At 33.2% G+C, this 25,326-nt stretch overlaps 1 protein-coding gene across 1 annotated transcript in view; it reads right to left on the bottom strand.

Moving 5' to 3' along the window:
- Positions 1 to 23,732, bottom strand: part of LOC123703224 (multiple C2 and transmembrane domain-containing protein) — a 137,612-nt gene extending 113,880 nt beyond the window's left edge. The window contains exon 1 of the mRNA XM_045651158.1: positions 23,559 to 23,732. The gene's annotated coding sequence lies outside the window, so the exon portion shown is untranslated. The remainder of the gene's footprint in view (positions 1 to 23,558) is intronic.
- Between the last annotated feature and the right edge of the window lie 1,594 nt (positions 23,733 to 25,326).

Genomic DNA, 25,326 nt, shown 5'->3' with positions numbered 1-25,326 from the left:
GTATGTTCAGGCATCACGTGAAAACTAACGGTTCGATTTCGATGAAACTTGGTATAATTATACTTTATTATCCTGGGCATAAAATAGGATACTTTTTATCCCGGAAAAATACGTAGAAAAAAATAAATCTTAACTTTTCTTAATTTTTCCGCGCGGACGGAGTCGCGGGCGGAAGCTAGTTCACGAATAAATTTTCATCGATAATAAACTTCTGAATTTTCATCCCATTCCGTTATATTCCACAAAGAATTTCTCAAATATCAGTATTAGTAATCCTTCTTCATTGAAATGAGAACATAAGAGGATTGGATGAATTGGGATCGAGTTACCGATTCGAGCGTCGTTTTTGTCAGTTCATTGAATATTCCGTTTGCTAGTTAAGTGGTAATAAGTGGTCAATGGAGTATGGAGAATAGTTTAATTATTAACGCTATAGATTCGCTGTTATAATTTAGTTAATATTACGTTACGAACACGGCTTCGCCCGTATGTTAAATGGAAATTCCCATGGGAATGAGATGTTTAAAGTTTTACAGCGTTTAAAAGTAGTACATGTCACGGTCTAGCATTCTTACTATTTCTAGATATAATATATCATAAAATGATGCGTTGAAAATATAAATGATAATATTAATAAGGATTATAATATTATGCGATATAGTTAAGCGATATTTTTTTTTCATGTAAATAAAGTAAAACTAAACAAGGCGATATACATTATCATTGGTTCGCTTTGAGGAGTTCACAAAAATATATCGAGATCTAATGGAGTATCTCACAAGTAATAGATTGGGCGCTACCTAAATGTGAATAATGTATTAAATGTAAATTGGACATTTAAATCCAGGATTATAATTGTATTTTCCGTCACCCACCTAACCCCTCGAAATGGTTTTAATATACCTAGTTTTCTCCAGGGCTATACTAACATGGAATTAACTTTACAATTAGCGTGCAAATTGCCAAGCCCTTTTAATGATATCGTGACCGAATGTTAATGATATAATACGAAAAAAATTACATGAAAAACGTCAAGCGTGTTTACACGCACTTTGCGTTTGAATAATTTCTATTTGGGTTTTTCAGGAAAAGTGTTGTTAATTGTTATGTATGTTAAAATCGTAACTACTAGCTTACCGCCCGCGGCTTCGCCCGCTTTGTCTCAAACCTAATAAATTATATACTAAAACCTTCCTCTTGAATCACTCCATCTATTAAAAAAACCGGATCAAAATCCGTTGCATAGTTTTAAAGATTTAAGCATACAAAGGGACATAGGGACAGAGAAAGCGACTTTGTATACTATTATGTAGTGATAAGAACGAACTATAAATTACTAATATTATAAAGAGTTTTCTTGCTTGAACGCGCTAATCTCAAATCCCTACTAATATTATAAATGCGAAAGTAACTCTGTCTGTCTGTCTGTTACTCAATCACGCCTAAACTACTGAACCAATTTGCATGAAATTTGGTATGGAGATATTTTGATACCCGAGAAAGGACATAGGCTACCTTTTATTGCGAAATATGTACCACGGGGTGGACCGGTAGTCACTACATAGCATAGAACCGAAGCATAGAACAAAGTCGCTCCCCACTGTCTTTCCATCTATATGAATGCTTAGAAACTTCGCAAAGGATTCTGATCTTGGTTTTTAATTGAGTAAAATATTTTATAGCATATAAAAGCTTCACATAATCGTAGTTCGTACTATAATATTATGTACATTCCATCTTTTTAATAATCCTTATCAGTCTAGTACTTATCATTATTTTTAACGTTAACACGATACAATACAGAAAACACTCACATTACATTATTAAATTACATTTTTATGTTTTTCGCAAGATAAGATATTAAAATATATGTCATTATAAAAGGAAATGCTGAATCACCTCTTGAAATAACGAATCAGTTCATTTAATTATGCCTTGAGATAATTATGACTTTAGGATGCTGAAAGTATAATTAATTGTGTTTCTTTTCATCATTTTTTACATATAGTTACATTTGGGTATGATATTTCACATTCGGAATATGGAGCATATTTATTACTAGGTTTCCGCCCGCGGCTTCGCCCGCGCAGTCAAGAAAAATCCGCATAGTTCCCGTTCCCGTGGGATTTCCGGGATTGCGTCATTTTCCCGGGATAAAAAGTAGCCTATGTCCTTTCTCGGGTATCAAAGTATCTTCATACCAAATTTCATGAAAATTGGTTCAGTAGTTTAGGCGTGATTGAGTAACAGACAGACAGACAGAGTTACTTTCGCATTTATAATATTAATTAGTATGGATTCCGTAACTATGAACTACTTATCAAATCGGTAATTAATTATTTAACACTAGCCGCCTGCGGCTTTGTACGCATAGTTCCCGTTCTCGTGGGATTTCTTTAATAAAAACTGTACCGACCGAACCGAAGAAGAGACAGTCAGATAGAGTTAATTTTGCTATATTTAGCAAAAGTAAGCATATAAGGCAATCTATATACCTAGCTTTAAATACCTATATATTACTTCTGTCAGTTGATAAAATCGATCTTTGATACTCGTGAAATGCATCTGCTCCACATACAAAGTTTATTCTATTTTGAAGCCCATATTTAATACAAATAGGTACGATACTTTTTTAAGCGTTCTGTTTTATCTACGTGAAATATAAACACCGAATTATTAAGCAAATATGGTAGAGATACAATTAATAATTTGGAGGGAATGGAACGAGAATAAATAATAAATTCGTGAAATCATTCACAATACAAATAAAATGTTTTAATTAAACGGTTCCAATGAAATCCTTTGTTAAACAGAATTTCAACTTTTAGACGTGTTTCAAAAACTTTTCGGATATCTGGGATTGTTTAAATTTTTTAAATGAGTTAGGAATTTTATGTACATTTTGTAGATTGAGTGAGTTAACAACGAACGATTTTTTAAGGAATTATATAAAATAAAATTTCGTGTTCATGTTCACCTAGGTAAGTAAGTATGTAGTTATATTATGAAGTGCGTTTCCGAAAGAATGTAGTTTTGTACTTTTCACGCAAAACTTTCTATCTGTTGTAATACTTTTAACAATGATAACTCCAAGCACCGAAAGCTACGTTATTAAACTGTAAGATCATCTGCCTTTCGGTAATATATTTATAGTTAGTGAATGTTCCTTAAAAAACTGTGCTTAGGCACACATTAAAATTTCAATATTTTTACCTTTTCTTCCGTAATCTATTTATAATGGTTTAAACGGTCCTGACTATTATTAAATTACTCAAACAATTCTATTATCTCAATTAAACGCACAAATAACTTTAATCAATGACTTATAAACCTTTAGATCAACACAGCATGTTAATAACCACAAGGCTAATCTAATCTGTGACCAATCTCAACGGACCGTATGTCAAGGATGCACAAGCCATGTGCAAATATCTCTAGAGACAATCAGGTCAGATAAATAAGCTACGGTCGTATATGATACTGAGGTTGATGTGTTTTTTATTATGAATAAAGCTATTGAAAACACAGTTTATCTTCTACTAGCTGTGCGCCGCGGTTTTACTCGCAGTGCTCCTTTTAGTCTTAGCTTGATGATATTATATAGCAGCCTTCCTCGATAAATGGGTTATCTAACACCGAAATAGTTTTTCAAATCGTACTAGTAGTTCCTGAGATTAGCCCGTCAAATAAAGAAACAAAGTCTTCAGCTTTATAATATTACAAGTACCTATAGATATAATAAAAATGAATAGCTGAATGTGTTGCTCCACCATTTCGGCTATAGGTACTTATAACGTTTCCTAGGAAGGTGGTTATAAAAATGTACATGTGACATGATTGGTGTCTTCATTTGTTGGGTGCACATTAATTTTGTTTTACTTTAGCATGAACTTTGATAATATTATAAGTATTATAATACTACCATGGACAATTCATGATACATAGTTATTTTCTTTACAGATTCGTTCGAAAGCATCGAACTACGTAATAAAACCAATTTCTAATAAAATTAACATATCACAGTCTGCGACAAATCAAGGTAGATGTCGTATTACTAAGTAGTATTGAATTATTAATAGCATAAAGTATATTAAAGTAATTACGACGTTGAGTTGATTGTAATCGAAACACAATAGTTGGCGCAAATTCGGGCCAACACGCAGCGTTTCTATTCAAAGCGAGGTTTTGAAAACACGAGGAGGAACCTTACTGTTATAGTACTGTGGTTATAGTGTTGAACCATTTGTAAATATGCAAAAAATTCCAAAGTATTATTTTCTATTTTCTGACATGAGTTGTCCATGAAAGAAATTTAATGATGGTTACATATTATAAGTATACAAAGGTAAGTACCAACACAACATTCGATTCAAAAACGCACTCATGATTTAGACGTCTAAATGAGATGGCATGATTTAACTATCGTGAGCGGAAAAGAGACAACTGAAGTAAAATGTGGCTGATTAGCCTCATTTTAAAGTGCCATTCGGGAGAGCTTAATCAACCTTTCTACCTTATTACAAATCATATAAAATTGTGGTTAGTTATTTGCATGTTTCATGAGCGATTAATTTAAAAAATGAAACAGAATGTTAAAAATTTTAGGGTGAAATCAAAAGGAAATTATTAAAATTTCATGGATAAAATAATACCTAAGTACATTTAAACATTGTGTTTAACCATGTTTTCTTGTTTATCGCATTATCTTATAACCGAAAAGAGCATTATTTTTATACATATCGTAAAAGTATATAGCTGAAGAAACTGATGGACTTCTAAAGTCGTAAAGCGTGTCCCCAGCTTCCTATTACTTTTTAACTTTCGGGAGGAAATAATGAAGAAAGTTGAATTGCACCAACTCTAGAATAAATTGATACTAAAGTTATCAAATTGATTGATAAGAAGATCAGGAGTATAAGACGGTGGCTTTGTTCTTCTTAATATCACAGGTTCGGTTTTACTATTAAAATGTTTTCATCAATTGCTCTAGCGAGATCACGGGTGGCCGAGTGGTCAGGCGTCGCCTCCTACTAGATTTTTTCTATTATTTTAACATTTCTCATTTGTTAAAATAATTTTCACTTGCTTTATAATAATAATTTATGGACTTTTAATCAGTAGTTAGTCATTATGATACAACATGAATTGATGCATGTAGGTATGTTATCAAATATAAGGCAAACATTGTTATTTATTATCTGTGCATTTTTTATTAATGAATTAATACAGCAATGTTTTATCTAAGAGATTTCTATAACTAGATCTGTTTAGATAAACTTGATTTCATGACGTCATAAATAACCTGTAAATGCGATTTTGTGTTACAGTAGTAGAACCTAATAGAGATAAGAAGTTGTTACAGCCTTATCTGTTTGTCACTTCTATTGAATGGAGATAGAAAATACGGAGGTTTTATATGAATATTTTAATAATTTTGTATTTAATAAATATAATAGAAGTTAATGTTATGCTGTAAATAAGATTGAAAAAGTATTTTTACGTGAACAGAAACCAGAATAAATAAAATATTTAGCTAAGCATTCTCTTAATTGCCATGTCTATAACTCAAATACAAATAATTTATTGCTTACTCTTTATTAAGTATTTTATTATCTAAAACGATGATACACACGGCCAATTAAAATTTTGTTACTTTAGTAAACAATTACACTCACTACAAATTTAATTTGAGAATAAATATTTGTTTTAAAACAAAGAATGCGCTTGATCCTTGCTTGTTAAAAATCAATTTTCATTACTTGCGCTTAGCTCAAGCTAAGTCTAAATATAAGGTACCTCTTTGAATTCAGATATGAACGTAAGCACTAGATTATAACGGATTCTGGACTTAGTGCACATTAAAGTCTGGCTTTACTGACAAATTACTTCCTTGTTTACGTTGCTATAAATGAAGTATTAAATTTTTAGAAATTTAAAATAAAAGCATACCTAAATATTCTCTAACAGATTTTAATTTATAGAAATTTTATCTTTAAAGCTCAATCATTTAAATATTCGATAAGACTTCTAGAAGCATTTTTGAATCGACATAACATAGGTTAACCATATACACGGATTTGGAAAGTAATTTCTGCGGAGAAGAGCCGACAAGAAAGCCTCTAGTTCTATTAAAGTTATATGAAATTGACATGAACCTATAAAGCGTGTGTGATTGTTTGGACACCAAAAGCATTGCTCAGGCATAGCACCATAAATCGTCTGTAATAGATGTATAGGCCAACGACGACGATAAGGTGTATCATAATAATGATCCCAGAGAACTGTCCTATGGTTCTTTTGATGGCACAAATTCTTACAAAGAATATGCACAGAAGAAAATATTGTAGATACATAACTTTGTGGTCTTACTAAAGTCGTTAAAACAGTAGCATTTATAATTAATGACCTTGTAGGTAAAACACTTTCTTTCTGTTTGTTTATTCAAACTGAGTTATCTCGTATAAAAGCAAATTAGGAACAAACTTTTTCAACAAAACTTTCTCCGTGAGCTTTGCTTATAGCTTAGAAAATATTAATTATATTTTCATCAATGTCCAATAAGAGAGAATCTTCAGATGTTTATACCAATCTTTTCCTTCCTCAATTTTCTATTAAAGAAAAAATATATCAGAAGTATCTCAGAAAACTATTCAAAAATCACTAAAACAAGGCTGTGATAATGCTCCAATACAATATAGGAACTATGTCAAACAACGGTGAAATCCATACTATACTAATATTATAAATGCGAAAGTAACTCTGTGTATCTGTCTGTTACTCAATCACGCCTTAACTACTGATTACTGAACCAATTTTCATGAAATTTGGTATGGAGATATTTTGATACCCGAGAAAGGACATAGGCTACTTTTTATCCCAGGAAAATGACGCAATCCCGGAAATCCCACGGGAACGGGAACTATGTGGGTTTTTCTTTGACTGCGCGGGCGAAGCCGCGGGCGGAGACCTAGTTTTCTTATAAATCTTAGCAGCTTCTTATCCAGCTTTAAACCAGCTTATTATAATTATCGTTATAGGTACCTACATATAATTATCTTTATAAATAACTAGCGGTCCGCCCCGGCTTCGCCCGTGGTACATATTTCGCAATAAAAGATAGCCTATGTTCTTTCTCAGGGTCTAAAGATTATCTGTGCCAAATTTCATCAAAATCGGTCCAGTAGTTTATGCGTGAAAACCATACCTTTCCTCTTTATAATATTAGTATAGATTATGATTACCTACTTAGCCTATGGTCTAAGCGACATTGCGAATCGACGGTAGTGTTGAAAATAAAATTGAAGTCAATTATTTTTTTGCTCATTGCATACATTTAATTCTCTTGTGTGCATTTGTGCATTATCTCAAGTGTTGGCTAGTCTCAGGCAAGATTAGCAGCCATATTCGAATTTAGGTCAGTGGGGTTACCACGATGTCTTAAAACAGTATTATTTCCAATATGTAACAATAGAGGATAAAATACAAAATTTTGCGAGTATTCGTAATTATTGTCTTAATAACGTTTTACAGTGGTAAAGTATTGTACCATTAACATTATTCGATATTGCAACGTTAATTTCCAACCAAACAATAACTACCTACAACACGCCGTTAAATATTGATTTTAATTAAATTTGAAATTCGGCTCCGGGGTCTAATGAATAAATAAAAACCGATAGGGTTACTACGTGATAGAAATTCGTCTCATGATATTATATTATAATTTCAACATTTTTAATGAGATACATTTATGGCTAAAATAAAACTGTCTTAGCAAAAAAAACTTTAGACAGGGTTTAACTTTAAGCGCAGGTTCTCTTTAATTTGGTTTTGTCGTATTTCACATAGACAACTATTAAAGTCTATGTTTGCTCCGTGTCTGGGTGTTAATTATGTATATAAGTGTTTATTTAAAATTATATATTTATGTCTATCAGCCATCTGGTTTCCATAACACAAGCGAAAGCTTAGTATGGGATCAGATCGTGCCGTCTGTGAAAATTGTTCTGAATATTTATTTATTTAATTCAGTATTTACCCTTAATAATCTCACGAATAGTGCAACTTGTATGACACAAGTTTTCACCTCAAATCAATAGCTGAGTCGTACCGGACATGTGAAACCATCCCACAATTGACGTTGTTCACCTTTAGACCACATGTTCTATTCACGCAATCTAAATGGAACGAGACAGCTGGTGTTGATTTTTGAATCAAACATGAAATGCAGCACATATATTTTGTACCAAGGATATTTATAACACTTTATTGTACGTCCAACATAAAATCAGACAAACAAAACTTATTCTAATAGAAGGTACCGAAGAAGAACAGCAACGGAACGCACAGAAGGCAGCCTTATTACTTATGAGTGATCTCCTCTAGACAACGAATTGAATACTTTGCTTCAAAAAAGAATCGGATATATTTTTGTGGCATGATTATATAAACATAGTAGGTATACATCAAAATTTTCTGGAAATATCTTCAAAATTTTTATATTTTTGAAATGGGCTGAATTCTAGAATATTTTGACGAAAATTATAGTTCAATTTTTAGTAATTAGTTTCATAGTTATCATATTAAAATGTTTTAGACCTGGTTTTTATGAAAAGAATATAACTTTTTCGATCGTCCCGCATCATGCTCAAATTTTTTCGTTAGAGAACACACAAAGCAACTGCAATATCTATTAAATAATTATATTGAGAAGTGAGAAGAACTTAGATTTAAAAATTCAATTCTCTAATTACATCCAATAATTAAAAGTCTTCAAGAAATATAAAACACATACACAGTTGATGCAATAAAATGAAAAGATTGTTGAAACATTTCCTGGCTCGATAAAGGTTATTATAATTTTTATAAGAACATTATGTTGGCTAGCAATAAATACTGGTAATATATTCTGTATTATTATTATTTATTTAACACTTTATTATGCATGAACGAAAATGCATAAAAGTAAATATATTAATATCACTACATAACATTAAACAAAGTCACTTTCTCTGTCCCTATCCTTCCGATGCTTTAGTCTTTAAAACTACGCCAAGGATTTTGATGCGGTTTTTTAACAGATAGAGTGATTCCAGAGGAAGGTTTTAGTATATAATTTGTTAGGTTTAGGACAAAGCTTGTTACTTAAAATAAACATAGGACTTTCTGACTCTTTAAAGTTTCGTCTATTTATGTTTTATTGTATGGTGCTTTTTTAGTAGCTTACCTATATAGTGTGCAAATGTTTGCTTCTAGCCAACAGGTTTTCCAACAACCCTAAAGTTTGAAGCATCAATTAGCAAATGGAATATGTATTCTTACTCATAACACTTTGCAAGTTAATAAATTGCGTTTACTTTGTAATTACAGGCCTAAGTAATTGCAATAGTCGTGTCTATAATGTGAATAAAAAACTACAAGCAACATGAACCTACTACTTTTGAATATATTATTTTACTAGTGGTCCGCCCCGGCTTCGCCCGTGGCACATATTTCGCAATAAAAGGTAGCCTATGTCCTTTCTCGGGTTTCAAAATATCTCCATACCAAATTTCATGCAAATTGGTTCAGTAGTTAAGGCGTGATTGAGTAACAGACAGAGTTACTTTCGCATTTGCTAATACTAACCGTCTTTTTTAATAAGCTAGCATTTGTTTCGTGGAAATTTTTGAAATATGAACTATATCACTATGCACTAAATCTAGGAATTAAGTGCATTGATCCTTGAAAAATTAATTAAAAAGTATGCTTATATTGTCATTACTAAGTAAACTGATGGAATAAATCTATGATTCAAAATAGCAACAATAAGTAATAGTTTGTTTTAATTTAACAATAATTTAAATAGTACCTATTAATAAAATAATAATAAAAAGATGTTAACTCGAAACTCTTTACAGGCGGAAAGCTATTCAGTTATGCTTTGTTTTCGCAGTGCATACGTTTATATTACACTAGCTGTGCCCCGCGGTTTCACCCGCATTGCTGCGCTCCAGTTGGTCTTAGAGTGATGATATCAAGCCTTGGCCTTCCTCGATAAATGGGCTATCTTACACCGAAAGAATTTTTCAAATCGGACCAGTAGTTCCTTAGATTAGCGCGTTCAAACAAAGAAACAAACTCTTCAGATTTATTATAATTATTAGTATAGATGCTGCTTCTCAAATACAGTCGTAATTCATAGTGCATACGTACAGAATCCCCGTCAGTCATGTTCTTCTTACATCAAGATAAGTATATTAAATTCCTAGAAACAGGTGACATCCGTTGTACTATGAACACCTATTTGTGCTGCTGCTCTGAATTATATTCCACATAATCAACACGGTTTTATAAAATCACGAAATGTCTTAACCTTTTGACCGCCAGAGCAAAAACGCATCGCCGTGCCCTCCACGCCAAGCCACAAATTCAATGAGATAACCTTGAAAATAGTAGGGAGTCCAAAATGTTATCGATAAACATAATAATTCACGTCTGAATATTTGAATAAACAGCTTATAACACAAAAATAATATTTATTTAACCTCATCTCCTACTGTAAAAACTTAAGACCACATTTATAGCAACTATCAACAAAAAAAATCAACCTTTTGAGATACAAAAATACATATAAAATTGCAGCAAGTTACAGCACTATTCTCTATCAGTTACGCCCCATTGGCATGTATACATGCCAATGGCGCGGGCAACCATCCTTTTTTTTATAATCTCTCGCTTCTGATTAGGGATGTGTAGCTGTATATTATTATAACTTATCGAGTTTATTTATTAAGTTTATATGAACTATAGGTATTACTGTGGAGTGTTTATTTGTAAATATCAAAACAACTATTACCTTTAAATAAAGGGAATTGCATTAAAACTACATATTTATTTTCCAATCATTTAGTTTAATACTTGAGTTATTACAAATACTAATTATATGTAGGTACCTATTTAGGTCGATTACCATATTTTGATATGACATAGCGACAATTTGTATCATAAGAATATTCTAATAAAGGCACTGATTAGACTTATTAGGTAATAAATTTTGAAAACTGCTAAATAGGTAAGTACCTACAGATTTTTAGAGATATTTATACATTTTGGACCTAAGCGAATTTTTATCATTACATGGACAATAAATATTATGCTAGAACGCATACATTGTGTTTGTGACGATAAAATAAAAAATAAATGAAGTTACTTGAATATTACACTACATCACTAGTAGGCACGTATACATGTCATTGGCGCGAGAGAACGTGCTTTTTTAGCCATTAATTAAGTTATTTTTTGTCATCAAATATTTGAATAACTACTTGGCAATTTTGTTTACTGTGTACAATTATGTAATAACTGGGGATTCAGTTCATAAACTGTATAAATAAAACACGTAAAAGTAAAGGTTTAATATGTTTATTTTGTATTTATCTATGATCTGTTTCTTGGCATGTATAGGTGTCGTTGGCGCACAGGGCACGATTGCGCATGACATCTATAGATGTCATTGGCGTTCAAAAGGTTAACAAACTTATTGGATCTTACCCACTATCTCAACATCAATATGAGTGACAACGTGCAGGTTGATGTAATATATACAGACTTTGAGAAGGCATTTGACAGAGTAAATTACGATGTTCTAATAGGCAAGCTTTCAGACGTTAATATTAAAGGTAACCTACTAAGATGGATAGATTCTTACATAAGAAATCGTTGTCAAGCCGTTGTAGTTGGTGGTTATAGGTCTAACTTTGTAGATATCCCTTCAGGTGTGCCCCAGGGTTCGCACATGGGGCCTTTGCTGTACAATATCTATCTTTATGATATAGATAAATGCTTTAATAGTTCTAAATTTCTTTTATATGCGGACGATAAAAAGATATTTACTAAAATAGCTAGCTTAGATGATTGTCTATCACTTCAAAACGACCTTAACAGATTAACAAACTACTATAACATGAATAAGATATCCGTTAATATTAATAAATGCCAAAAAATAACTTTCTCTAGAAATAAAAAAAATATTATAAATTTTGAATATTCAATCTGCAACGAAAAAATTCCATCCACAAATACAGTAAGGGATTTGGGCGTGATACTGGATGAGAAACTCACGTACAGCGATCACATTGACTACGTCACAAAAAAGGCTTTTGCTAATTTAGGGTTTGTTTTGCGCACAGCTGAACCTTTTGATGATATACGATGCTTAAAGGTCTTATACTTCGCATATGTTCGGAGTATCCTTGAGTTCGCATGTGTAATATGGCGACCAATCTACAAATGCTATATCCATAGGCTAGAAAAGATACAAAAAATATTTTTTAAGAAATTAAATTTTAAATCTAAACATTTCCCTGCAAGCTACGAGCAAGCTTGCCTACATTACAATATTAACGCTCTATCGGACAGAAGAGATCTAATCGACGTAATGTTCTTGTTTGATATTTTAAATAATAAATTTGACTGTATCTCTATTTTGAATCCTTTAAATTTTCGGGTTCCAAGTCAAGGCACTCGTCAAAAAAATTTGTTCTTAGTGCCCTCAACATCTACAAACTATCTTAAAAATTCTCCATATTTCAGACTCCCCGAAGTATACAATAATAAATTTTGCTCAGCTGATATATTTAGTTTGTCACGTCCTAGATTTAAAAGTGCAATTCTTCAGATTATCAATAATTTGAATAAGTAATACACACACACACACACAAACACACACACTCACTCACACATCCTCTCATTCACTCACACAGTCATATTATTAGGCTCATTTTTATTTTTGTTTTTTTCTCAACTTTAATGTTATTTTGTTGATATTGCTTGTTTACTAGAAGTCACATTTATTTTTTATGTACGTTTTATGTTTCATCAAGAACAATTGTACTTTTGTTAAAGAAAAAGAAAACAAGTATTGTTCCCAACAAGAAAACAATTAATTAGTTTACCTCTTGTTGTCACACAATTGGACTATTACTGGTGTGCCTTGTAATTGGCGTTTTTATATGTAATTTGTATAATTTATCTTAATAACAGCTGTAAGGTGCCTTTTATGAATAAAATAAAAATAAATAAAAAATAAATAAGACATAGTAAAGATCTTGGGAAGGATGCGGGTGGCGACGAACAGAAAGGAATGGCGTGCACATGAAGAGGCCTATACCCAACTTTGGGTTAAACCGGGCTGAGAAAGATAGAAAGAAAAGACATAGGTAGGAGATGAAGTCTTCTTCTGAAGGATCAAAATATATTAATATCTTTGAATATATGAATATCTATTAAAATTATGCTGAAATGCGTTCTACTAATTATGTTCCATAGCATATAAATACTAGTACTATGATATCTGTAGTAGAAATATCCACAAAATCATATTAAACTTCCACAATTCACAACACAAAAATGTATATGTTCAACTGTGTATAATATATCTGCTAAACAGTAAATTGCTAATTATAGTCGTATAGGCTGCAATAGGAAATAGTAGTTTTATTCATGCATCTCATAAGATGCAGAACTTTAAAAGACGAGTCTCAGCTTCGATAAAACGACATCGATTTGTTAAGCCGGCGAGATGTTTGAATGGGACGCTTGGCATTACTCCAAACGACGAGGCCGTACGATCACCCGAGATCGTAATAAGTTAGTTATGTGTTAAATATTCAAATCGGTATTTAAATAATTAGGTTTATAGGCAAGCTTTAGGTATGATTAGGAACTATGATTAGGACTTCTGCAAGACGTGGTTTCAAAGTTAATTGCTAAGGTAATTTTGGTAAACATTGCGTATTCTATGCAGACTTGGTATAATAATGTCTACATTTTACAAGTAAGGTACAGAACGCTAGATTTTACAAGTAAGGTACCTACTTGTATTACTTTAAAATATTTTAAAATATTTGGTACTACTTTAAAATGTAGAGTTTTGTTTATCGGCGCAAAATATCGGTGGAAAATTCTATGCCCTGTCAGACAGAAATGTCCTTACGTTTCTGTCTGGCAAGCAATGAAGAGATCTTCAAGTCTATTCAGAAAATAATATATAGAAACAAAATTAGAAGTTTAATTCGGATTTCAATCAATGTTGCAGATATTTTAATTAAGAAGTATTTGTATAAGAGTTTATATTATGAAGTTAAGTCGAAAAGCGGTTCCTTCTCCATACAAACGCTCTCGCTTCTTCATTCTTGTGGTTTATATTACAATAGCCAATAGGTTCACTGACTGATACGGATTTTATGTTACAGTTTCTCTATAGGGTTGCCAAAACATATTATATTCAGAGCAACTTGGAGTATATTATTTTAATATCTATCTCTCTGAGTGCCATAATACGTACTCATAAAGTTTATAGCCCTAGGGAAGACAAGCTTCACAGTCTACTGGGAGTAATGTCTTATGTATGTATGTTTGTGTATATGTGCTACAGATTTTTTGGTCTACTATAACTTGAGTAAGATAAACTCACAATGTAGGTATGCAAGCAATGTAATAATGCTGTGAAGAGACAAATTTTATTTTTATTTATTTTAGTAACATTTATCCATATTTTTATAAAGCAGTATTGACCAATAGAATTTTCAATTTAAACTACGAACTAAAGCGGCTAAGTGGCTGTATAAAAGTGTAAGAAATAACTTTAGCTAATATAGAAAATGGTTGCTATAATTAAAAATAGATATTGCAACTCTGTGTTAATCTGGTGAATAAGGTCATAACGCGGTAAAAATAAAAATATAATCGTGAATATTGGAAGCATAAAAAGAAAAATGGCTCGAGAATTTTCTCTCAAAATTATCGTCAGGTTTCTCGCCAACCAGCCAGTAATTTTTACCAGTAATAATGTAAATTTATAGTCGTTTGTTTCGTTTCGAGTTTAATTAACTATAAACAATTTTTTTTTGCTTGAGTTATTGAATGTTTTCGAATTAAGTAAGTTTAATTTTGATAGAGTTTATATTAATTGTTATATTCGTTGCTTGTGTAGTCAATTTGTATTACAATGTATTACATGTTACCTACACGTTACAAAAAATAACCAACTTTTTGGAATTGCAGCCCATAAAAACATAAAGTAGAGCTCATTTTTATGTTTTTAAAGTGAAACTTTTATTACATCGTCTCAAACTTTTTGGTCTGTGTAGCGCATGTCGCGTGACGTACGATACGTACGATAATTATCGTACAAATACGATAATTTTTAGTTATCTAAATGTCTATAGTGTGAAAAAAAGTTTCACTTTTACCGTGGTTTCATAAAACCACACAACATTTTTACTGAGTTATACAACGATATCAGCTGTTACATAAGTTTCTTTAATTATTGAATTATATAAAAATCATAAATGTTTATAAATCAGCATATGAATGAAAAGCATAATATTAAGATTATGTTAATAACTTCATAAATATTTGGCTCTTACTTCCAACAGAACTATTTGTTAGCCAATTGACAACTCTCACATTTAAATTGGTAATCTTTCACCCTTGTCCATAAACTTATAAATAATTCATTAGAATTGTTCGGGATTTTGAATGTTACTGACCGTCTCCCTTATGTAAATATATAGCCATTAGTGACTATAATAGCTATTACATGAATTTGAACCCCAGTAATGTGTAATTATTAAAAACATAAATAGCACGCAGAATAGGTATATGAATATAATATAAAAATAATAGAAATGAAAGAAAGTCGGTGCAAAGCTCGAAGCTTGAAAACCTAAACATAATATAATAAAATTTTCATAACATAATATAATGGCTATAATATTGCAACAGTTATACTATGATATATAAAAGAGCTAGATACGTTACCCGCTCTCTATTTTGGCAAGAAAAAACTCAGGTAAGTGCCCGAGTTTCACTTAGTCACGCACCATTCAGCGTCGTGGCTGGACGTTCTTTTTGTATTTTAATCGGCAGTTGTTATTACGAAGTACATGAGTGAGACATGTATTATGTCTCGTGCGTGAGAGTGAAAGAGAGAACAACTGTATTGGTGATAATGCGTTAGTAAGTAGGTATGTATTAATTACGCTGTTTTTTAGTGCAATGATGTTGGCGTATGCCGCGTCTACTAGTATAATAGGTCATTGCAGTTATAGAGGATTTTGAGCTCTATTAATATAATATTATATTATCTGTGGCTCTACTATATAGGTATGCGAGCATATGCTCTCGCATATCGGATCTCTCGATCCGCCCCCTATTTGTCTTATTTTATCAAGGATATTAGCTAACACGGCTGACGTCTTTATGAAAGTTTAGTTATCTACCTGAATTTTTCTAAATTTTAACACAACAAAAAAAATAATGTACTAACCCGACTTCAATAATTTCACTTCTTTAAAAATTTCCAAGCTTTTCTACTTACACATAAAACGATATTAAACCCCCGCTACACGTGTTCCCATTGATAAAATATCAAATCGTTCTCGATATTCCCAATATGCTATCTGTGACAGGAATGAGATACAATTTGAATTTATTGCGCCAGTGCTGCTTAAGGGTGCTTTTCCATAGCTAGATATGCTATGCAGCTAAACTAGGAAAATAGCTATGCTATGAAAGTATGTGACCAACTATTAGGAGCTAATGCTAAGTTAAACAAAACTGGCTAAGGCGTGACTCGAATTAAAAAACCATTATAAATAACCAGACCGCCGCCGTTTAGACAGCCTCCTTGGTACAGTGGTTGACGCATGAGCGTAAAACTGAGGGGTCCTGGGTTCGATTCCGGTGGAGACGAAGAAAAGAAATGTCTCGGTCTGGCAGGACACAGAAGGCTGATCACCTACTTGTCCCTAAAGAAAATCGATCAGTGAAACAGATGTATGCATCTGCCCCTTACCTCACTTGGGGACAAGGGACTTCACTTTAGGTACTTATAAATAACCACGTAGATAAGTAATTTAGACTCCAATTTGAAGCTTAACTTACCAATTTGAATTCATGCTGTGTGGCAGATTTTTATTTAATTCACAAACGAAGACCAAAAATTAGGTCATTAAAAATTTGTTTAATTAGGTAAAGTTCTTTCTGCAAATTGAATTAAAATTTCGGAAATTTTCAAATTGTTTTAAAATTATAATAAGTAGTTTATAGACGAAAAGTTTTAAAATTATAATAGTATGGAAAACGGAAGTCAAACCGGAGCAAACCGCTTCTATAAAACCATTATAGCTTGCAAACCTTGCTTACTTAAGTCGTAATAAGGTTTGCAATTACCGACGTACAAATTGATTTTAATTTACCGAATAAACTGTGGAATAAACCTACTATACTAAATTCAATATTTGATTCTAAAAACTTATGTTTTTTTAATAATAAATACCCTTACAGATTTGAATGTAGGTAACTACTAATTTTATAAACTTTTTGTATTGTTCATTTTTATAATAATTATAAATACTTAATCTCAAATCACAGTGTTTAATTATTATCTACACACATGAAAAATCTATTGATTTATTTTAACCAACAAAATATCCAAAAGGCAATCGTATAGATACTTTTTACTAGAATCAGTCGTTAATCAAAGCTTAAACCAATTTCTTTGAAACCTTCTATATTTTACAAACATTTCCTAAAAATTACTAAGAATCGCTTTATTAAGTATGACTACTACTACTACTACTCTATTATAGTATAGAGCATTGTCTCGATAATATGAGTCAATGACATTATATCTTGATTGTCTGTAGTCGTAGCCAAGTTTTTTTAGACGCAGAACATAATATTATCTAATGAATAAAACCTTTGTATATTATATAAGTAAATTATGACCAAGAAATTTATATGATAGTAAATTATTACGCGGATGCGTGCTTTCCTGACCTTACAGTTGAGAGCATGGAGAAACTTGAGCGTCTACAAAATCTTCTAATACGATTTGTCTTTGGCCTTCGGAAATTCGACCATGTATCTTTATATCGTAGACGACTCAAGTGGCTCCCTATTCGCATGCGACGTAATCTCCATCACCTTCAATTATTATACCGTATCCTTTTTGATCCCATCACTCCTTCCTACCTTAAGAATAACTTTTCATTTCTACACTGTGAAGACTACTCTCTCCGATCCGTCGACAGACTTATTTTGAGTAACCCATCTCGTCGCACTAACTTCTATGCCGATTCTTTTACTGCCTCTGCTGTTAGACTATGGAACTCCTTACCACTAAAGATAAGACTTGCTCCCTCTCTTTCCTCTTTTAAAAAACTTGCTCGGAAACATTTCCTCTTATCTGCCTTTAATTCGGAATAATATATTTATTACAATATGTATTTACATTTATTAGTATATGATATACTTTATGTAGTTTTATGTATGTATTATCATTTATTTATTTATTTTTCTATTATAATATATTGTATATATTATGTTAGGTTAAAAAAAAAAAAAAAAACTCCTCGCGCTGGCCCACGTGGCGTAGGGGAGCGTCCCCCGGGTGGCGGATGGGGGGATGGTCGGTAGTACAGCCTAGCTACGCTACTGGCTAAGTCCGATGGACTCGCTGACCAACGATGGGTGTGGTCCTCCAGCAATATGGGGGTTGTGCGGCGGGTTAACACCCCTCCCACATAAAAAATCTTCGTGTTACGAAACCGAGAACGAGAAAAAGGAAACCCGATCCCAAGAACGACGACTCCAGGCATGGCATAAAGGATTTACGAATAGCTTCATGGAATGTCCGCTCCCTATTTCGCCCGGGTGCCATTTACCAAGTAAATAGTGAGCTGTGTAGATACAGTGTAAAAGTAGCCGCACTCCAAGAAGTAAGATGGCCGGGCAAAGGGGAGTGTAATATTGACGATAAAGCGATTTTATTTTATAGGTAATGACACTGGACACCATACACACGGTACTGGATTCATAGTCGCCAAAGATTTCATCCGTAATGTCATCCGCTACGACGCTGTATCTGATAGAATATCAGTACTTCGTATTAGAGGTCAGTTTGCCAACATCTCCTTAGTTAATGTATACGCTCCTACAGAATTAGCGGAAGACGATAATAAGGATCAGTTCTATGAACAGCTTGAATTAATATACGACCAATTACCGAGCTACGATATTAAAATAGTACTGGGGGATTTTAATGCCAAAATTGGACGGGAGAATATATATGTCCCAACAATCGGAACACATAGTAAGCATGTGCACTCTAACGACAATGGGCTAAGACTAATAAGTTTTGCTTCAGCCAAAGCCATGGTAGTCAAAAGTACTATGTTTCCGCACAAGGATATTTATAAGGGAACTTGGCGATCCCCGGACGGACACACCATTAATCAGATCGATCACGTAGCGATTGATGAGCGTCACAAAAGAACCATTGAGGATGTGAGAACTTTCCGCGGGGCAGACTGTGACAGTGATCATTACTTGCTGGGAATAAAACTCAAGTTTAGAATAAAATCAGTAACAAGACATACACAAACTGCAGATGATAGAATTGACATAGAAAACCTAAAATCACAAAATATTAAAGAACAATTTCAATTAGAGTTAAGTAATAGATTTAAAGATTTAGATATTAATGAAAACATTGATACAGTTTGGGAAAATATAAAGAACACCGTAAAAGAAATTGGGTTTAAAGTATTAGGAAAGGTCAAAAAGAAAAAGCGGAGGAAGTGGTGGAGCCAAGAGTGTGAAGACAAAATGCAAGAAAAACGACACTATAAGGTTCTGGCGGAGCAAGATAGGCAATGGGTTGAAAAATACATGGAATGCGGGTTTCAACTCAAGAAAGCAATCAGAAGAGCCAAAAGACGGCATTTTGATGACCTCATTCAAAATATGGAGTCATTTATACGAGCCGGGGAATCAAGGAAATTCTACCAGGAAGTGAAAACCACAAAAAAAGGATACCAACCAACAACCCAAGTGCTGGAGGACAAAAATGGTGACCTCATTACTGATAGAGATGACATCAAGATGGCATGGCGAGAGTACTTCCAGAACCTACTTAACTGCCCACCCCCTCAAGCTGAAATAATCAGGGAGACTGAAGACAACATGGAAGACGTACCCGCGCCCACATTTGAAGAAGTGCACAAAGCAATTATGCGGCTCAAAAATAACAAAGCACCAGGTATTGACGGCGTGCCTTCTGAAATGTGGAAGCAAAGTGGAGCGGTGATTCAATCCAAGTTGTACGAAGTCCTCAGAAGGATATGGGAGGAACAGATACAGCCCAAAGAATGGAATACAGGGATCATCTGCCCAGTTCACAAGAAAGGTAGCAAGAAGAAATGTAGCAACTACCGCGGAATTGCTCTGCTGCCAACAGCATATAAAATCCTGTCGTACATATTGCTGAACAGACTGGAACCCTACGCGGAAAAAATTCTCAGTGACTATCAGTGTGGGTTTCGTCGGAACCGAAGTACGATAGATCAGATCTTCCTCCTCAAACAGATCATGGAAAAGAGGTGGGAATATGCTCAGAGCATGCACGCGCTATTTGTGGATTTCGAAAAAGCTTACGACAGTATCGATAGGGGCGCCCTGTTCGCAATTTTAAAGGAGCTTGGAATCCCAACCAAACTGGTGGACTTAATAAAAGCGGCTATTGAAGACAGTAACATGCGAGTGAGAGTAGGCAAGGAACTAACAGAAGAGTTTGCGGTTTTCACCGGATTAAAGCAAGGCGATTCTCTGTCGCCGGTGCTATTCAATTTGGTACTGGAATACACCCTGCGGAAAATGCTTGCACTGGACTGCGGAGTGCTACTAAATGGAAAGCATAAGGTAATTGGATATGCAGACGACCTCGCATTGCTTGGTGAAAACCGTGACGAAGTTAGCAAAGCCGCTGAGATCTTGAAAGAAGAAGCAGAAAAGGTCGGACTAAAGATAAATGTCAAAAAAACGGAATATCTCCACATGAAACGCTATAGGGACACACGAACGCAGCGCCAAAACCTACAGGTTGGAGATACGACGTACGAGGGAGTAGCAAGCTTCAGATATCTGGGTTGCACGATAACTGATGCACACACCAGAGAGGAAGAAATCAAAATCCGCATCCAAAATACCCTCAAGTGTGGTGCAGCCTTGCATAAAGTGCTCGTGTCCAGGCTTTTAAGCAAAAACACCAAACTGCGGATATACAAGACGGTTATAAGACCAATACTTACATATGGTTGTGAAGCCTGGACCCTAACCCAGAACGAAGAGCGTAACCTTTTAGTTACCGAACGAAAGCTTCTTAGGAAGATCTTTGGTCCTATCCAACAAGAGGATGGAAGCTGGAAAGTCCGTAAGAATGCCGATTTAGAAAAACTCATGGCCGAGCCAAATATACTTGGGGAAATAAAATCACGACGCCTGCGTTGGCTCGGGCATGTAGAGCGAATGGGTGAGGAGCGAGGTCTGAAGAGAGCATACTTGGGTCGTCCGTCGGGCCGACGGCCAGTTGGTCGACCCAAGTATCGCTGGCGCGACCAAGTGGAGAGAGACCTGAGTAAGCTCCAAGCCAATGACAATTGGCAAGAGACCGCTCAGGACCGGGGAAGGTGGAGAGTTCTCGTCTCGGAGGCCAAGACCCACTTCGGGGTTTCAGCGCCACAGGAGTGAGTAAGTAAGTAAGTAAGTATGTTAGGTTATTTATAGTATAGTTTTTATACATATATGTATAGTTATGTATGTGCATATAATTTTCATTTAGTGTATAACTCTTTTTTATTCTTTTTTTTTATGGTTTTCCAATTTCAGCTCAATTAAAAAATTATTATTAAATATTTCGCTTTTTTTGCCGCTTGGTTGCCTGGCAGAGATCACTGCTTAGTGATAAGGCCGCCAATTGTAATACGTCCTTCTCGTTCCATATATCTCCTTTTTATTGTTTTTTGTTATATAATGGTTGTATTACAATAAAGTGTGATAAATAAATAAATAAATAAATTATGCCCAAGAACTGATTATATTATAATAATCTCGAGTTTCTTATTAACCATTCTGATTTTGTCTGGCTTCTAACAAGGCTAATCATCCATTTATTGGATTATAAATTGTATGTGTTGTGCCAAATTTCTTCCATTAGGCAGCTGCTTGATTGGAGACAAATTCTGGTTCGAGAGACGTACAGAAAATCTAAGTTAAAAATAGACCTGAAAATCTACCTACGGAACAAGGGATGTCGCTTAAGCTCCTATGTAGCTTTATCTGAAGTTCATAAAACATAACCCGAATTATATACCTATACTTTATGACCTAGCAAACTTCGTTCCACCAGATCACCCTAATAACTAAGAGATATCAAAAACAGCTTACGACCTTTGCTCACACTTATCGAATATACACAAAAATACTCAGAAAGAAATGGAAATGACGTGCTGTATACGTAATCCATACATTGGATAACACATAAAATATTTGATTTTAAATTATTCTATTGTTTTTATCTATTTGATTTTTTAAATAGGTAACTACTTATATATTTTTTTAAATTCCTTTTTTTGGTGAGACTTATTATTTACAATCCATCTAACGGTCCATTTACATCAAACGAGTGAATGCTCAGTCTAACCCCACTATGTCAAATTATTTTAGTGTAAACAAGCGTAGAGCATTCTTTCGTTATTCTTAGTGCGTTCGAAAATATTATAATACGCAATATTCTAATACTGAATAACACTGAATACGAGTTTTCGTTTACACTAAAATATAACGAAAGAATGCTCTTGCTCTAGCTCTATGTTCGTTTAATGTAAATGCACCTTAAGAGAAAGCTTAACCACTTAACCGTCAATACTTTTCTATTTAAAACAATTCATAAAACATTCATTCCCAATTCATATACTTTTGCTTCCACTACTTATATATAGAAATAAATATTATATTTGAAAGCTTTCATTTTTCTGGTTTTATCACACCTATTACTGCTGTCTACCACGCTGTCAGATAAGTACATGGTAATAAATAATCGTGACACGCGATTTTAAGATCGCAGGATGTGAGAGAAACCTTAGTTGGATCTAGTTAAATCTGAGATTTAAGTTTGATATATTCAGTTACAATGCGTAATGTTTAATAGTAATCCATACTAATATTATAAATGCGAAAGTAACTCTGTCTGTCTGTCTGTCTGTTACTCAATCACGCCTTAACTACTGAACCAATTTGCATGAAATTTGGTATAAAGATATTTTGATACCCGAGAAAGGACATAGGATAGGTTTTATCCCGGAAATCCTACGGGAACGGGTTTTTCTTTGAAAACGCGGGCGAAGCCGCGGGCGGAAAGCTAGTTAGTAATATATTATTTATTACCTATGTCTTATTGCTTGTAATATTTACTTTCTTATTTTATAATTAGTACTTAATTCTACATATTATAGTCATACAGACTGTTATATTTAGTAGGAATATCAATTGAATGCGTAATGCGAATTTTGATGCTATTATTTACAAGGTATGAACGGCATGCTTTTAATTTTAAGGTAAAATTAATTCTAGTTTGATCAAATTCTATTGTAGATTTTGAATCCAGATAAAGCCTTTATTGAAAAGCTATTTCAGGAAATAGCTTGAACTTAAAATAATAAAAAAATACTTACGCGCCATAAATCACATACACATAGAGTCGACATTTGCAAAAAAAATTGCAATCAAATACACTGCACAAGCTAACCTAATAATTAACACATTTTATGAAATTGAAGAAAGATTCTTACACACTAACTCACTCGTCACACATCACGCTAAAATCAGCACATTCCAAACGTTCTTTTAATTAATGAAAAATAAAAATATTCATTAAGAGGTGCTACGACGCGCGTAGCATGCCCACCCCGTAGACGGTCTACGAGCGACTGACGTAGATGTAAAATGAAATTGGAATTTGGAGGGAAACCTGCGCATATCCCGGGCTACAGTTTAACATGTGGGTTAACAATGCGAAAATTTCGTTCGTTTATTTATTTAATCTATCGTTTCATGCAAATTGGTGAAACTGGACCGCTTTTGGCTTGAAAGCGTAGAAAATAAACAAGGCAAGAGTCGCATTTCAAACTTATTTAAATAATACAACTAAAGCTTCAAGAAAACTTAATAAAAAAAATCCAATTAATAGATCCAGCTTTTATGAAACTTACCTGGGTCAATGCAAGTTGGTTTAACCTACGAGTTTAGAAGATACGAATTATATTACATGTCTGAACTTATGAACTGAACAACTATTATCAGATAACTATACAGGAGAGCATGAAAAAGTTAGAATTCCGTTAGCTTGCACCATAGTTCTATAGTTCCTGATAAATAGATAATACTTTATTGCACACACAGGTATTAACATAAAATACAGACACAGTAAGACAGAGACAAGTATGCAAAATTGGCGTTAAATAATTTCTTTAATAAAATATTTTTAAGTGTATCTATTTAACTATTTTTAACTACTAGTTTAGTCCGTGTTGTAACCTCTGAATATTCGCTTCCATTCTTTGCACACCGTGTGCGTCGAGTCCGCGCGTACTTTTTTCTCGACGGACAAAAATCCCTCGTCTGCGCAAACCATTTAAAAAATTTATAAAACCTACTCATTTCTTATTCAGTGAAAGTTCCATTCAAATGTGCAATCATTACAAACAATTCAACAAACATTTTTTTATAAAGATTTCAATGCACAAAAATATGTATAAAACTCTTCAATTAATAAAATTATATTTGTCGCCTTCAAACACAAATAGAAAGCGAAAATGTTATTTTTGAATTATCAGTAAATCGTGAGTAAATCGTGTTTAATCTGAGCTACAAGAGAGGTTCAAAGGGGATTAGACTTTTTTTCTTTCGACTTTAAGCTCTATTTAGAAGTGAAGTGTGATTTTATTTTATTTTATTTTATTTGCAACACTATTATTTTATTTTATTTGCAACACGACAATAATATAGGTACAATACTTATCTAACTTTATAAACCTTAATGACTAATTGATTATAATATTACCGACAATTTTTATAATATTAGGTGCTTTTTTAAATTGATAGCAAAACTGTAAAAGTTAATCAAAGGTAATTATAATTAAAATTAGGAGATAAAAATGTTAAGCTCTGTGTATTATAAATTTTATTTTATAACCTTAAAAAAATAATAATTATAATGTCGGTATAGATGTTATCACAATGATAGTTATATATTTTGTTTAACGTTTGATATCTTAATCCAAATTAATGGCTGTGTTAAAAATCGCGATAAGGACTGAACATATTAGACATTATAATTAAAAAGATAATATTTATTAAAAAATCGCGACAACGACTATGATCATAATATTACTTTAGACATGATATTTCAAAAACATATGTTATTGCCTAATTAAAAAATAA

The sequence above is a fragment of the Colias croceus genome, chromosome 25, assembly GCF_905220415.1.
Source record: "Colias croceus chromosome 25, ilColCroc2.1".
Taxonomy (NCBI): domain Eukaryota; kingdom Metazoa; phylum Arthropoda; class Insecta; order Lepidoptera; family Pieridae; genus Colias; species Colias croceus.
Note: the sequence above shows the minus strand (reverse complement) of the source record. Positions and strands in the feature narration are given on the sequence as shown.